This window comes from Tenrec ecaudatus, chromosome 9, assembly GCF_050624435.1.
Source record: "Tenrec ecaudatus isolate mTenEca1 chromosome 9, mTenEca1.hap1, whole genome shotgun sequence".
NCBI classification, from domain to species: domain Eukaryota; kingdom Metazoa; phylum Chordata; class Mammalia; order Afrosoricida; family Tenrecidae; genus Tenrec; species Tenrec ecaudatus.
Window position 1 is genome coordinate 147,523,667 of NC_134538.1, and position 15,585 is coordinate 147,539,251.

General features: G+C 46.1%; 1 protein-coding gene across 1 annotated transcript in view; it reads left to right on the top strand.

Annotated features, from left to right (window-relative positions):
- SND1 (staphylococcal nuclease and tudor domain containing 1) overlaps window positions 1–15,585 on the top strand; it is a 484,534-nt gene that overhangs the window by 314,819 nt on the left and 154,130 nt on the right. The window lies entirely within an intron of this gene.

Consider the following 15,585-nt stretch of genomic DNA (forward strand, 5'->3'; position numbering starts at 1 on the left):
CCAGTTGCCTACAGGATGGGCTTTGGTTCTCCATCTGAACTCCCCCTCATTCACAATGATAAAGATATTTTTGTTCTTTGATGCCTGATAGTTGATCATATCGACACCTCTTGATCACATAGGCTGATGTGCTTCTTGCCATGTGGGCTTTGTTGCTTCTCAGCTAAATGGCCGCTTGTTTATCTTTAAGCCTTTAAGACCCCGGATGCTATATCTTTTCATAGCCGGGCACTATCAGCTTTCTTCAGCATAGTTGCTTATGCACCCACTTTGTCTTCAGCGATCATGTCAGGAAGGTGAGCATCATGGAATGCCAATTTAATACAGCAAAGTGTTCTTGAATTGAGGGAATACTTGAGTAGAGGTCCAATGTTCATCTGCTACCTTAATACTAAACCTATAAATATTTGATCTATTTCCCCATTGTCATATAAATATATTTACATATGCACATGCCTGTGTTTAGACCTCTATAAATGCCCTTTGTCTCCTAGTTCTTTCCTCGATTTCCTTGTACTTTTCTCTTGTCCCACTATCATGTTTGGCCTTTATTTGGGTTTCAGTAATTCCTCTCAGTTACATTGCCCTTGATCAAACCCTACCAGGCCTCCTACATCCTCCTCGCCATCGATTTCAGATCACTTGTTGTTCCCTTGGCCCTGGGTTTGTTAGCACTCACTTCCTTTCCCTGCCTCCCCCTCTTATCCTCCATCATAACAGCCACCTAGAATTTTGTTTTACATTTATGCTGTGGCTGATTTAATTAGTCTCTGTTATTAGTATCTGTGTTATTTGGATGGTTTTCTTCCTGTCCTAACGACAGATAAATCATTTCATAGTCTAATTATTTTCTTTGAACAATTCCATAAAGCAGAATGTTGGGCCCAAAGTGCTTTTGATGATGTAAGTCCTATTGAGTTGGCTCTGACTCATAGTGATGCTCTGTACAACAGAAGGAAACTGCCCAGACCTGCACCATCCGCACAGTATGTTTGAGCCCCAAAGGAATGAATGTGTGGGTGCCACATCTGACCTAGTCTAGCTTCAGTGAGGAGAAAGGGGAGTCCATCTCCACACCAGCCCAAGGCCGATGCCACAAGGCACAGAGGTCAGCTATGGCCCCCCCCTCCATCCTTCTTTTACCCGATTCTAGCACCAGCTGTTCCTTCCCTCGGAACTCTCTCTTTCTGCTGGTTACCAGAGTCCCTTGCAACGACTGCACCGAACTCACAGACGGTAGGATTGTGGGGGTTCCTCAGGGATACGCTAGGTTTCTAAAGTTAACATACGAGAACCTTATGGATACAGTCCAGTCTTGGGTCCATAGCCGCTCCTCTCCTCGGCCAATTGTCTCTCACTGATCCCCTGCCTCACCAGCTCAGTCTCTGCCCTGCTATCAGCCTGGCCCCTTTGCTTCTACTCTGCCTTCTCCACATCAGGCAGGGGTGTGCATGTGCGCCACTGACGGCTGTTCTTCCTTGATGGTCCTAGAATTCTCTCTCTTTCTCTCTCACTCTGAGACATCTCTTATACACATGTTGTGGTGGTGTGCCATGTAGTCAGCTGTGACCCTAGTGACCCTGAAGCAAACACTGCCCAATCCTGCCCCGTCCTCACAACTGTTCCTGTGCCTGAGCCCATGGGTGCAGTCACTGTGTCCGTCCAGCTCGTCGAGGGCCGTCCACACTTCCGAACCTGATGTTCTCCTCCAGGAGCTAGTCTCCTGACAATACGTCCGAAGTCTGTAGTCCTGCCGTCCTTGCCTGTAAGGAGCACTCTGGCCTTACTTCTTCCACGCCGGACTGGTTTGTCCGTGGTAACAGTCCATAGTACTGTTTATATTCTTCTTCTGCACCACAATTCAAATGCATCGGTTCGTCTGTCTCCTGATTCAAGGCCCAACTTTCTCCTGCTGCTGGTGCCATAGACAATGCCAGGGCCTGGGTGGAATGTGCCGTCGTCCTCAAGGGAACATCCTTGCTTTTCAGTTTTCTAAAAAGGCCCAGCTGTCGGGGTTTTATTTCTTTCCATTGAGTTGTAATCACTACTGAAGGCTGCATTCTTTGATCTTGAGGCAGTAAGTGCTTCAAGTTTTCTTTCCTTTCAGCAAACAGGGTTATGTCCTCTGCATATAACCGGAAATAGCATATATGTTTTAGCATCGCATTTCTGTAAATCTCCATTGAGTAAAACTTGCTCTTCCAAAGTTTTATTAACTCTCTTTAAAAATCTATGGTTTTAAAAGAGACTGAGGCACACCTGACCCATGTCGTGGTATTGTCAATTGTCTCATATGCTTGTGAAAGTTGGACATAGGCTAAGGACCACTGAAGAAAAATCAGTGCATTTGAACACTTTGTTGGTGGAAAGGAATATTTGAAGTGCCATGAAATGCCAAAAGAAGAAATAGAACTGTCTTTGAAGAAGTACACCAAAGACTCCTTAGACATGAGGATGGCAAGACTTCGTTTCACGTTCTTTGGACATGTTGTCAGGAAGGACCAGACCCTGGAGAAGGACTTCATGCTTGGTAGAGGGATAGGCCTTTGAAAAGATGGATTGACACAGTGACTCCAATAGTGGGCTCAAGTGTAAGAACAGTTGTGAGGATGCTGCAGGACTGGGTGGTGGTGGTTCTGCTGTACATAATATACCACGAGTCAGAACCAAAAATGAAGCCTGGGAGTCTTTGTAAGGGCATTTGCAACTACTCCAGCCATCTCTCATTTTGATTAGCTCTTACTTTGATTGCCAAAACTGTATGCTTTATGGTTTGCCTGCTGAATTTTTTATATTCACCGTCCTTTTCAGAAATTCCTTCTTGTCTCGGGTGGGGTTTAGCATGGCATCAATTTCCTTGCTCCCGAGTTCTTGATGTGCCCGTGAAATGAAAACTTGTGCTTCATCAAGACCATCCTTCAAAGGCTTTACTCAACACATATTATTTTAATTATCTCTCGAGTCACTTTTATGATTCTATAATAAATTCTTACCTCACTTTGAAAGTGATAAAATTTGATAGAAGTTCGGGGGAAAGAATGTTTCTGACATAGTTTTTTTCAATCCCACCTTGTGTTGGGGTCCAGAACTTTAGAGCCTGAAGGATGTGCCAGATTCTGCGTCCTCACTGCCACCTAACGTGTGTGAGCCCCGTTTCCAGGCCAGTCTCCTGGCTCCTTCCTGATAAGCACATGGTGCTTACTGTGGTAGAAAAACTGCTGGTCATTTGATACTTAACTAAATGGCCTTTTCCTTCCACCCACATTGGTTATGTTCATTGTTACCAGTTCAAAGTTGAAATGTTGCCTTTACCTATTTTCTTAATGGCTTCCCTGATATGACTGGAATGCTTATGGTTTCAATACCTTACATGTGTTTAGAGAAATAGTTAACCTTGAAACAATTAGAATGCATTCCCCCCCCCCCTCCAGTTCTTTAAGCTTGTGGCTTATCACTACTTAGAGATTGGTGTTTGGGAAGCACTGTCGCTTATTACTATATTTTTGAGTTGCTACAATTGAGTTTCATAGTAAAACAAATTTTCACATAGTACCTTAGATAGCCAGTGGTGGCAAAATTTAATTAAATACTGTGCTGATGGATCATAAAAGGGATGTATCTGTCGATGTCTGCATTCTCATGACTCAAACTCCACAACAGGCGTCAGTTTGCTTACCTGGTTTCAGAAAGGTCAGACATTGTCTCCTTTCCTATCCGGACTCACAGGGAAGTGAGCCTCTGGGGGGGGTCTAGGAGGCTGTGAAACTTGCTGGGAGCAGACCGCCTGGTCTTTTGCCTCAGCAGGTGGCGGGTAGCAGCTCAGTGCTGCCTTGGCAGCGCCACCTGGGCGCCTTTAAAAGAAGAGTAAGCTACAAAACAGACTCACTGCCCTGGACTCGATCCTGACCGAGAGCGACCCCCGGCATGAGGTTTCCGAGGCTCTGCGTCTTCTTAGGCAGCAGAAAGCCTTGTCTCTCTCCCAAGGAGAGGCTGGCTGGTGCGTGTAAACTGCGGATCTTGCGGTGAGCCCGACACACCGTGCACTGGGTCATCAGGTCCCCTTAAAAGAACAGGGGGTGGGGAGGCAACCAAGAAAGAGGATGGTCTGGATCTAGGGCCTTCAGTCCAACGTAGCACCTGGCCCCTTTGTCACTGCCCTGATGGGCTCACGGCACCCCCACTAAAGAAGGACGGAATTGCGCACCATGTAGGACAGGAAGAAAGCAAGCTGAGGCTTTGCCGTTGTTCTCAGTGCATGCTTACGCTGTGGCAGACACACACATAATGTGCTCTTTTCATGCTAAATGTGCTCTTTTCATGCTAAATTCACAGTCCTGGGGGGAAAAGACAGTCTTGTAGTATAAGCCAAGGGCATTGTGTTCCATGATGCTGATAACTGCAGATTTCCCCCTCGGAGACAATGACTTCCCTTCTTAGAGGTTAAATTGTTTGGGTCTCATCATATCATTTCAGGCGCTTCAATGTGGGGAACAGAAAGTCATCCAATGAAAGCATATTCTCTGAGCCTATTTAACATTTCCATGTGATTGAGAATTGGAGGCTACTTTATTCACTTTAAGCTTATCATATGATTGTATTTCAAGGTAGAAGAAGAACTGTTGCTAGGCCTGTGGACTTAGGAGAATTTCTTCTTTGTGGAAACACAAGGTTCCCTTTGTCTAATTGATGGTGGCAGCCCACTTCGGGGACTTTCCTTTCGCCATCTCCAAAGAATGGACACTTTCTTAGCTTGCTTTCAAAACAGAGAGGATAGCTTTCTATACTCTTGATTCCTGCTTTCTCTCCTAAGCCATATTCGGCTTAAAAATGTGAATTATATTAAAGCAGTTTGTCTAATGCAGGATTACTGTTTAATTTTGTACTTAAGTCATTTTCTCTGAGTTACTTTCAAGGCTGGGGGGAAAGTTGCCTGTGGGTTAAATATTGCATACTCTATTAACTTATTTTTAAAACTAAGATATCATTTGTGGTAAACATTTATATCACCTTCTGTGTGTAATTCTAGGCATTTTGACAAACACACCACATGTGTAACCAGCAGCATCATAAAGATACACGACTGCTCGATCATCCCCCTGATTCTTCTGTTCACTTTGGTGCCAGCCAACCCCTAACCTGTCTTCTGCCCCAGTAGTTTAGCCTCTGTAAGAGTTCATGGATCCATGCATTAGAAATTCGTCCATGGTGTAGCTGTATCCTTTTCACTGCAGAATATGATTCCACATCTGCTAATGTGCTGCAGTTCATTGTTCCCCAGGGAAGGCTATTTGGCTTGTTCTCAGCTTTGTGGGGCAGTAGGGAATACAATCTAGGCCATGCTTTTGGAATACCTAACCTGTTCAAGAAGGAGCCCTGGTGACGCTGCTGGGTAAGCACTGGGCTGGGTGTTAGTCTGGGTCGACTAGAGAAACAGATCCACAGAAGCTCTTATGTATAAGAGAGAGTTTTATATAAAGGGTAAGTGTACATTCAGAAAGCATCCCAACCCAGTGCTGGCTAAGCCTGTAAATCCAACATTAGCCCATATGTCCAACACCGATCTACAAAGTCCCCCTCCATCTCACAAAACACATGCAATGACGCTGACTGCATGTGGAAAGCCAAATCAGTGAGCATGTAAGCATCTCAGTGCTGGCAGGGCTCTCCATGCAGCTGCTCCAGCACCCAGGCTCCATGTGGCTTCTCCTCAGGGATGTCTCGAGGAAATGAGCCTTGCCAGCTGAAGCAGGGAACTGGCTAAGGCAGCTGCACCCTGGTCTGACCATCAGAAAGCAAGAGACCTGAGAACTAGAAAGGCGAGGCTCACCAAGCCATTTATCTCTCTGTCCTTCAGTTAATCCCACATGTGTTGGCCAGGTTGGCACAATAAACCTTAACTATCTCAGGCAGTTAACTCCAAGCTCATTGGTTCAAATCCACAATCAGCTCCTTCAGAGAGAGATGAAGCTGTGTACGCCTGTAAAGATTTGCAGCCTCCAAAACACTAGTCAGTCACTAGGTGTTGGAATTGACCTACTCTCGGTGGGTTTGGTTTTCAGATTTGGTGGGTTCTTTGATTTGGTTTTTTTTTTTTTTTTTTTTTTTGGTTTATTTTTCAAGAGACCTGCCAGCCTGGTTGATTATGAAAGACCAGCAATTTGAACACCAGCCACGCAGCAAAAGACAGAAAAGATGGGGTGCTCCTGTAAAGATTCATCATCATGGGAACCCAGGGGGCAGGTATACTCTGTCCCATAGAGTTGCCTTGTGTCGGACTAGACTGACCATCGTGGGTTTGGGTCACCTATTCTGGAAGATACCTGTGGCACCGTAGTCTAGGCATGAACCACCTGCTGGTCCACAGCTGAGGCTGTCTGCTCCCATCAATATATTTATTTAGTCCCAGAAACACTATATAGGGTTACTATGAGTTGGAATTGGTTTGATGGCAATGAGTTGGTTATGGGCTTCCGAACCTATTGCTATAAGGTGCCCTGGTAGTGCAGTGATTAAGCACTTGGCCACTAGCCACAAGGTTGTCTGCTGGGACCCAGCCCAGGGCTCCACCCGGGAAAGGCCTGGAGATCTGTTCCCACAAAGAATCCTGCAGGGTAGTTCTGCTTGATCATGTGGGGTCCGCCACACAACAGTGCCCAGCCACCACCTTTTCCCACTAGATAATTGGCTTTCTTTTTAGTTGGACTGCTTTGCTACAGAAAAAATATTTTTAGAAGCCTGTCCTTCATAGGGCTTATGAGGGCAGACATACTCGGAAAGCTGTGGAAGATTTCATTTTTATAAGACTGATTGCAGAGTGAAAACCTCGTGGTGTTTTTTGGGGTTTTGTTTTTGTCTTTTCCATATTTGAAAGCTGAAACCCCGTTTGCACTAACAGACCCTGGCAGCTTCCACCTTCCACTTTGGTAAGCTTTTCATCCTGGCTCCTTCTGCCCTTCAGTCTGTCCTTCTCTAGCAAGTTCCTCTTGGAAGCTGTTCGCGTCCAGTCCTCCCGTCCACAGTAATTGGTAAAGGAGCAGAGCCAGAGAAGGCGGCAGAAAGAGCTCTCCTTGTGGAGGACGCCACGGATCCAAAGCCCGTCCTCGTGCGCAGGCTCGCTGCCAGCCTGGGGTGGGCTGCTGGCAGTGGGATCCCAGCCTTTCCTATACTTCCTCCTGCCTCCTGACATGTTGAAGGCCTGGGCAAGGTGCCATGCCAAACGTGGAAACCACGCAAGAACCTGGAAACTGCAGACAGCACATCATAAAAGAACATGACTGCTACCCCAGCTTCACCTCTTGATGTATTTGTCTTCCTTTTTTATTTTTTCGTCAGAGTGTTTTTCTCTGGGATGCTCTCGGTGATCACTTCACTTGTGCTAAAGGTGCATGTCACTGAGCTCTCCCTGCAGGCCCCCCACTCCACACACACACACGCGCACACACATGCCTCACCATGAAGCATTGATAAGCACCCAGGGAAGGGCCGTTAAAAGCGTCTTCGCCTTGTGGTAGTGCTGGGGCTGGAGGAAATCTCGCCGGTGGCTCCCCCAGGGTCCCATTTAGTTGAAGAGATTACCTCGCTGTCTGGCTGGCGCCTCGCAGAGAATCATAAGCCCATTCCAAAAGTGAAAATACCACGGGGGCTTAGAGCCCGGGGGTGGGCAGGAGGGAAGCGAGGCCTTCCCGGTGGGAGGAGAGGTAGTTGTGTTGGCTTGGCTGCAAGAGTCATCTCCAGACCGGCATCGCCCAGGAGAGCACGCTGTGCTGAACAGGGGCCACCACGAACGCCGGGAGCTGTGTGTGCGGCCTCATCTTTAGCACATTGGTCTGATCTCCAGGCTCTATGATTAGCATCTGGCCTTTTTAAAAAAATCATTTTATTAGGGGCACATGCAGCTCTTATCACAATCCATACATACATCAATTGTGTAAAGCACATTTGTACATTTGTTGCCCTCATCATTCTCAAAACATTTGCTCTCCACTTAAGCCCCTAGCATCAGCTCCTCATTTCCCCGCCACCCCCCTCATGAACCCTTGATAATTTACAAATTATTATTTTGCCATATCTTGCCCTGTCTGGCATCTCCCTTCACCCACTTTTATGTTTTCCATCCCCCCCCTGTCCCCCACAGAAGAGGTTATATGTAGATCCTTGTAATTGATCCCCCTTTCAACTTCACCCCACCCTCCCGCCACCCTTCTTGTATCGCCACTCGCACCACTGGTCCTGAAGGGATCATCGCCCTGGATTCTCTGTGTTTCTATTTCCTATCTGTACCGGTGTACATCCTCTGGTCTAGCCAGATTTATAAGGTAGAATTGGGATCATGATAGTGGGGTGGTGGGGGGCAGGCAAGGAAGCATTTAGGAACTAGAGGAAAGTTGTAAGTTTCATCATTGCTACACTGCACCCTGACTGGCTCAGCTCCTCCCCAAGACCCTTTCGTAAGAGGTGACCAGTGTGCATACAGATAGGCTTTGGGTCCCTACCCTGCACTCCTCCTCATTCACAATGATATGATTTTTTGTTCTTTGATGCCTGATAACCGATCCCTTCACACCTCGTGATCACACAGGCTGGTGTGCTTCTTCCAAGTGGGCTTTTGAGCTAGATGGCCACTTGTTTATCTTCAAGCCTTTAAGACCTCAGACTCTATATCTTTTGATAGCCAGGCACCATCAGTTTTCTGCACCACATTTGCTTATGCACACCATTTGTCTTCAGTGGTTGTGTCGGGTAGGTGAGCATCATGGAATGCCAGTTTAATAGAAAAAAGTATTCCTGCATTGAGGGAGTACTTGAGTGGAGGCCCAGTGTCCATCTGCTACCTTAATACTAAACCTATAGATATATGCACATAGATCTATTTCCACATCCTCATATAAATATATTTACATATGTACGTGCCTTTATTTAGACCTCTATATATGCCCTTTGCCTCCTAGTTCTTTCCTCTATTTCCTTTTGTATCACTATCATGTTCAGCCTTCATTTGGGTTTCAGTAATTCCTATCAGTTACATTACCCTTGGTCATGCCCTACCAGGCCTCCTACACCCTCCTCACCACCGATATGGATCACATGTTCCCTTGTCCCTCCCTGGGTTTGTTAACACCACTTCCTTTTCCCCCAACCTCCCCTTCTCCCATGTCCCCCCAGGACTGTCGATCCTGTTGTTTTCTCCTCCAGATTGTTCATCCCGCCTATCTTATTGAGACAGACCTGCGGCAATAATAACATGCGCAAAACCAAGCAACAAAATAAACAAAACAACAAGCCAATGACAAACACACACACACAACAAGAAGAAAGAAAAGCTTGTAGTTAGTTCAAGGACTGTTTGTTGGTCTTTAGGAATGTTTTACGGTGGAGTCTGATGGGGTGCCAAGCCCTGCCCCCAAAGTCTATTTTTGGTATTCCCTGGGGACTTCGTTGCTCTGTTCCCTTTGCTGTTCAGTTCCTCACCCTTAGTGTTATGCCCCCGTGTGGTGGGATCAGATCGGGCGGAATTCCCACACTGTGTCTCCAGTGTTGTCCCCTGTAGGGCTATGGGATATTGTGTCTCATAGTGGGGCCGGCCATATGATCTTCTCTGTGGATTGGCTGCTCTGAGCGAGAATCTTATTGTCAAGACTTGGTGGGCCTGGATGTGTTCCACTCTCTCGTCTTCCCCCTTCATTTGCTCCCATGTGCTCTGATCAGACATGTCCCTCTCCCTGAGCTTCAGCTTCAGGGCTGTCCTCTGACATAAATTCTTCTGGGGGGAGGGGCAGATGTCCACATAGTAGTTGGGATTGCCCCCCCCTTCCCCCGACCTCTCCACCGGTTCCCTACTCCATGCCAGCGTGCTGCATTCACATCTTGGAGCACTGGGTGGAAGTCTGGTCCCTCTTTCCCTGTGGAGATATAAACAAGGCCCTCCCCTTGGGTGGGTTAGTGCCCTGTGCCCCCTGCTACACATTTCTTTTTTTTTTTCTTTCCCCCCTCCTTTTCAGTTGGCTACCATATCTATCCCTGGATTTGTCTGGCCCCTGCCATACTATCTGGTCCTCACCCCAGGAATGTTTGTATACAGTAGCTTTTTTCCTATGTCCCCTTTGAATTTTGTTTTAAAAAGCTTATCTCAGCGGACTCATGTTGTACTTGTCCTTTTGTGGTTGGCTTTTCTCGCTTAGCATGATTTCCTCCAGTTCTTCCCATGCAGCAATGTCCTTCATACGTTCATCACTGCTTTTAAGCGATGCATAGTACTCCAGTGTGGGTATGTATACATAGTTTTTAAAATCTACTCATCAGTTGATGGAAATTTGGGTTATTTCCAACTCCTGGCAATTGTGAACTGTGCCACGATGAACATTGGAGCAGAGATGTCTGGCCGTGGTTTGTTTCTTGCCTCTTCTGTGTATATGCCTAGTAGGGGCTTTGCTGGGTTGTATGGTAGCTCCATTTCCATCTGTTTTAGATGTCGCCAGATCGATCTCCATAGTGACTGTACATGCAGGTCCACCAGCAGTGGATGAGAGTTCCTGTCTCCCCACAGCCCCTCTAACACTTGTTGCTTTCTGATTTTTTGAATTGGGCTATCTTTGAGGGTGTCAGGTGGTACCTCGTTGTTGTTTGAATTTGCATTTCTCTAATGGCTAAAATGTGGGAACATTTCCTCATATATTTATTGGCCATTTGGATTTCTGTCCCTGTGAAACTTCTGTTCAGCTCCTTTGCTCACCTCCTCAGTGGGCAATTTGTTTTTTTTTTCTTTTTGGAAGCTAGCAGAGTATTGTAGATTTTAATAAGGCCTTTGTCTGATGTGTCATTGTTAAAGATGTTTTCCCAGTCCATGGGCTCTCTTATTACTCTCTTTGTGAATTCTTTCAATGTACACAGGTGTTTTATCTTCAGTATATTCCGTTTGTCAATTTGTGCCTCCTCTGTGTTTGTACCCTTCCCTGTTTCTGATAGTTTATGTATTTCCTGCGCCAAAGTTCTCAAGTTGGTCCCAGGTTCCTCATTGATGGCCCTAATAGTTGGGGGTTTAATTTCAAAGTCTGTGATCCACCTTGAGTTTATTGTGCATGGAGTGAGATAAGGGTCTTGCTTCATTTTTCTGCAGGTAGATGTCCATTTTTTTTCCAGCACCACATGTTAAAGAGGGCATCTGCTTCCCATTTGATTTTTTGGGGGCCCTTATCAAAGATCAGTTGTCTGTATGCTGATGATTTTATTTCTGGGTTTTCAGTTCATTTTCCATTGGTCTGAGTATGTCATTGTAGCAATACCATGTGGTTTTGACAACTGTGGCTGTATAATATGTGCTAAAGTCAGATAAAGCAAGCCCTCCCACGGTGTCCTTCTTGAGGAGTTCTCTGCTAATTCTGGGCTTCCCTCTCCATATGAAGTTGGTAATCAGTTTTTCCATTTCTTTAGGCATCTCACCTCTTGACCACCAGGATTTTGCTGACTTGGTGTCAAGATCCAAACAGCATTGTCTGGAGTCCTTCCTAGGGCTGGCCCCCACGGGGACCTTGTAGGGAAGAGGTGTACTCAACCCGACCATACGTCCAGGAAGGCTTGTTGGCTTGAAAGGGCCTCTTCTGAGCCCCATTTCTGACGTGCTGCAGAGGTGCCCCCACAGTACCATTATAAGCTTCGCATTTATTTGTTTTCCTTTCTTTCCCTATGAGGTTAATCAAAGAGTGATTGTGGTGATGAGAACTAATTAGTGAGCGTCATTATTAACTGTTCCCATCTGAGGCTTGAACGAACATGATAATCCTGAGTGGTTAATTGTTAACTAATAGGTTCGCTCTGCATCCCCTTTCCTGTGCTCCTTGGCATGTTCTGACACCTACCTCTCACCAGCCAGCAGTTCTGACGCCTACCCCAGGTGGGTGTTCTGTAGAAGAATCACCAAACTCACTTTCCTACCATCAATTCCATGTGTCAGGCATTGGGCTGCTAACTGCAAAGTCAGTGGTTCAAACCCACCAGTGGCCCTGTGAGAAAAGGAGGAAATTTCTGCTCTTATAAAGATTCCCAATGTCAAAAACACTAGATAGGCTTGCTGTGGGTCAGAATCCACTCTTTGGCAGCCAATTGTTGTTTGGTTTAGTATAAACAGACAGAATTTCCAGAATTCGTAGAATTGTTATTTACATAACTTATGTTCTTCTAGAATGTGGGTGACCTGGCTGTCAGAGCAGTGTTCTCTTGGCCATTTCTGTCCAGTTTTTGCCACATTGGGGTTCAGCTGCCCCTGCCCCCAGTCCATTGTCCCATTTCCACAATCTGGTGATGCTGTGTACAAAATTATTTCAAACATGTCCACGTTAGGCTGGATTCTCTAGAGAAACAAAACCAGGACACATGATTATATATGAATATATATGTGTGGATAGGCTTATGTAGTGCGAAGGATTATAACAGCTAATTAGTCCACACAGCAGTACAGAGGCTCAGTTCAGTTCACTGTTGTGGAACAGTATACTGAAAGGCCTTCAACTCGAGGCGGGGCTTCAGTCCCAGGTGAAGGAGGCAGACCCCAGAGTCTTCACAGGCACCAAGCAGCTGGGTGGGGCATCCACAATCAGTAGCATGGGAGCTCGGTGAACAGGCCTGGATGGGAAATCGCACTCAAGCAATGTCAGGTGACTAAGGTGACAGGATCCACCAGCCTCAAGCTCAGGTGATGTACTCACCACCAACAGCAGCATGGTGAAGCAGGTTGCTATAGTTTATTGTGCCTGCCACTGCTGAGTGTCCCATTTGCCAGCAACAGAAACCAACATTAAGTCCAAGATATGGGACCATTCCTCGGGGAGATCAACCAGCAACTTGGTGGCAGGTTGATTACATAGGACCACTTCCATCATGGAGGGGACAGCGTTGTGTTCTTACTGGAATAAACACCTACTCTGGATATGGATTTGCCTTCCCTGCACGTGATGCTTCTGCCAAAACTACTATTCGTGGACTTACAGAATGCCTCATCCACCGGCATGACATCCCACATAGCATTGCTTCAGATCAAGGAACTCACTTTACAGCAAATACAGTGCGGGAATGGGCCCATTCCCATGGAATCCACTGGTTGTGTCATGTTCCTCATCATCCTGAAGCTGCTGGCTTGATAGAACGATGGAATGGGCTCCTAAAGACACAATTACGGCGCCAACTAGGTGGCAACAACTTGCGGGGCTGGGGCAATGTTCTCCAGGAAGCTGTATACGCTCTAAACCAGTGGCCGATATATGGTGCTGTGTCTCCAATAGCCAGAATTCATGGGTCCAGGAACCAAGGGGTGGAAGCTGGAGTGGCACCACTCACTATTACTCCTAGTGATCCCCTTGCAGCATTTTTGCTTCCTGTCCCAGCAACCCTGTGTTCCTCAGGCCTGGAAGTCCTGGTCCTGAAGAAAGGAACTCTCCCACCTGGAAACACAGCACGGATTCCACTGAACTGGCAGCTGAGAATGCCCCCTGGGCACTTTGGACTTCTCATGCCTTTGGATCAACAGGTCAGGAAGAGTGTCACCGTACTAAGTTGTGTGATTGATCCTGATTACCAAGGAGAAATTGGACTGGTACTACATAATGGAGGTGAAGAAGAATATGTCTGGAATCCAGGAGATCCCATAGGCCGACTCTTAGTACTACCATGCCCTGTTATTAAAGTAAATGGTAAATTGCAGCAACCCAATCCTAACAGGACTTATAATGACCCAGACCCCTCAGCAATGAAGGTCTGGGTCACCCCGCCAGGCCAAAAACCACAGCCAGCTCAGGTGCTTGCTGAAGGCAAAGGTAATACAGAATGGGTAGCAGTAGAAGGTAGTTCTACCTATCAATTACGACCACGTGATCAATTGCAAAAGCGAGGCTTATAATTGTCAATGTATTTTCTTTGTATGTGATTATTGCATATATTTCCTTTGTTCAAGTATGTTATATCAGATGTAATTTGACTCAGTGTGTTTTCATTTATATGTATGATAGATGATTGATGATAAGTATAAGTATGATTTCATTAATATCTGGAAATTATATAAGTATGTATGGGTAAAGAATTGTGTACAGGTGCCAGGCTGGCAAGGGGTGGATTGCTATAGTTTATTGTGCCAGCCTGGCCAATAAACACAAGTAGGATTAACTGAAGGGCAGAGGGATAAATGGCTCGGTGAGCCTCACCTTGGTTGTTCTGTGCCTCAGTTTAAAGGGGTACACTACCTGTGGGATGCCTAGTCTGTGGACTGTGTCGCTGTAAGTAGAGGTCCCTTTAAGCCCACACGATTGGAATGTTCATCTCTGGAGCTGGGGACTGACAGTTGATGACAGTTGGGGACCTGCCTTGCTGTTTGCTGCCTGGATATATATAGCCCAGCTCTCTCTACAGAAGGGGACTGGCACCTGGCAGCTCTCAAAATTTGAAGGACTGCTAGTGTCTCACTGCTTTATAATTTAACTGTTAATTTCTTGTATTATCTATCTGTATATTATTTAACGGTTTATTTCTTGAATTATATATCTGTCTTTATAAATATATTTATATATAATTACTAGCAATCTGGTTTGTCTCTAGAGAACCCTGTCCATTACACAGGTCTTGAAGGAACCTGAAGCTCTAGCAACACAATCCACAGATTGACTTGGCCCACTGGTAGTGTAGGTCACAGGTTGAGGCAGAGAATTAGCTACAGCAACAGCACACTGATCAATCCCCAGAGAGCAAAAGACATTGGGGGTTAGCAGGGTGGGGGGTACGTACCTTGCAGAGCCATATCTCTCTTTGCCTTCCAATCAAACTACTACCTGATTAATCTCCACTCACATCTTCCTATTGTCCAGGTTAGCGGGAGAAGCCTAACTATTGCAATGTGTTTGTACACATGGCAAAGTTCTTTGTTGTGGTAAGTTGCAGCCTGGCCACTGAAAGGAATCTTTTTTCTGGCAAGGAGCGATGGCCCACATTTGGGAGCAATTTAGTCTGAAGACCTGAAGTGGGGGGGAGAGAGGGTTGCAACTGGAGGCGCATCAGGAAGGTGTCTTTATAGCCCGTTCCTTTCTCGAAGCATCCCACTGTTTTTCGTCATGGTCATTCTCCACGCTGCTCCTGGAAGGTTGAGGTAACAGACATTAGCATCCTTTGAAATGAAGTCACCCCGGCATATTTGTTACATCATTACTTTCCCAGTTTCAAGGGGCACTGAGGGCGGAGAAAACAAACATTCCTTAGATGCTATCCACAATAGCAGGTTAAATGCAGCTAATGGAACCTTCTGAGCTTTCCTGGGAGCTCAGGAAAAGATTTCTGTATGGTTGGTTTGGGTTTTCAAGTCCTTTCCCCAGTGTCTTTGTCTGGTCACACCCCTGGAACCGAGCCAACATAGGTGACCCACCCTGCCAGCACGTGAAATATCAGAGGTTTAGCTTCCACCATCACAACAACGAGCTACCACAAGACGACAAACTGGCAGTCTTTTTTTTTTTTTTTGCTTTTGGGGAAAATAGTTTTAATCGTTGTTCTGAAATATCCCCCCAAGGGCTTCCAAGCATGATCTCTGCACACATCCACACATTGGGAGCGTCG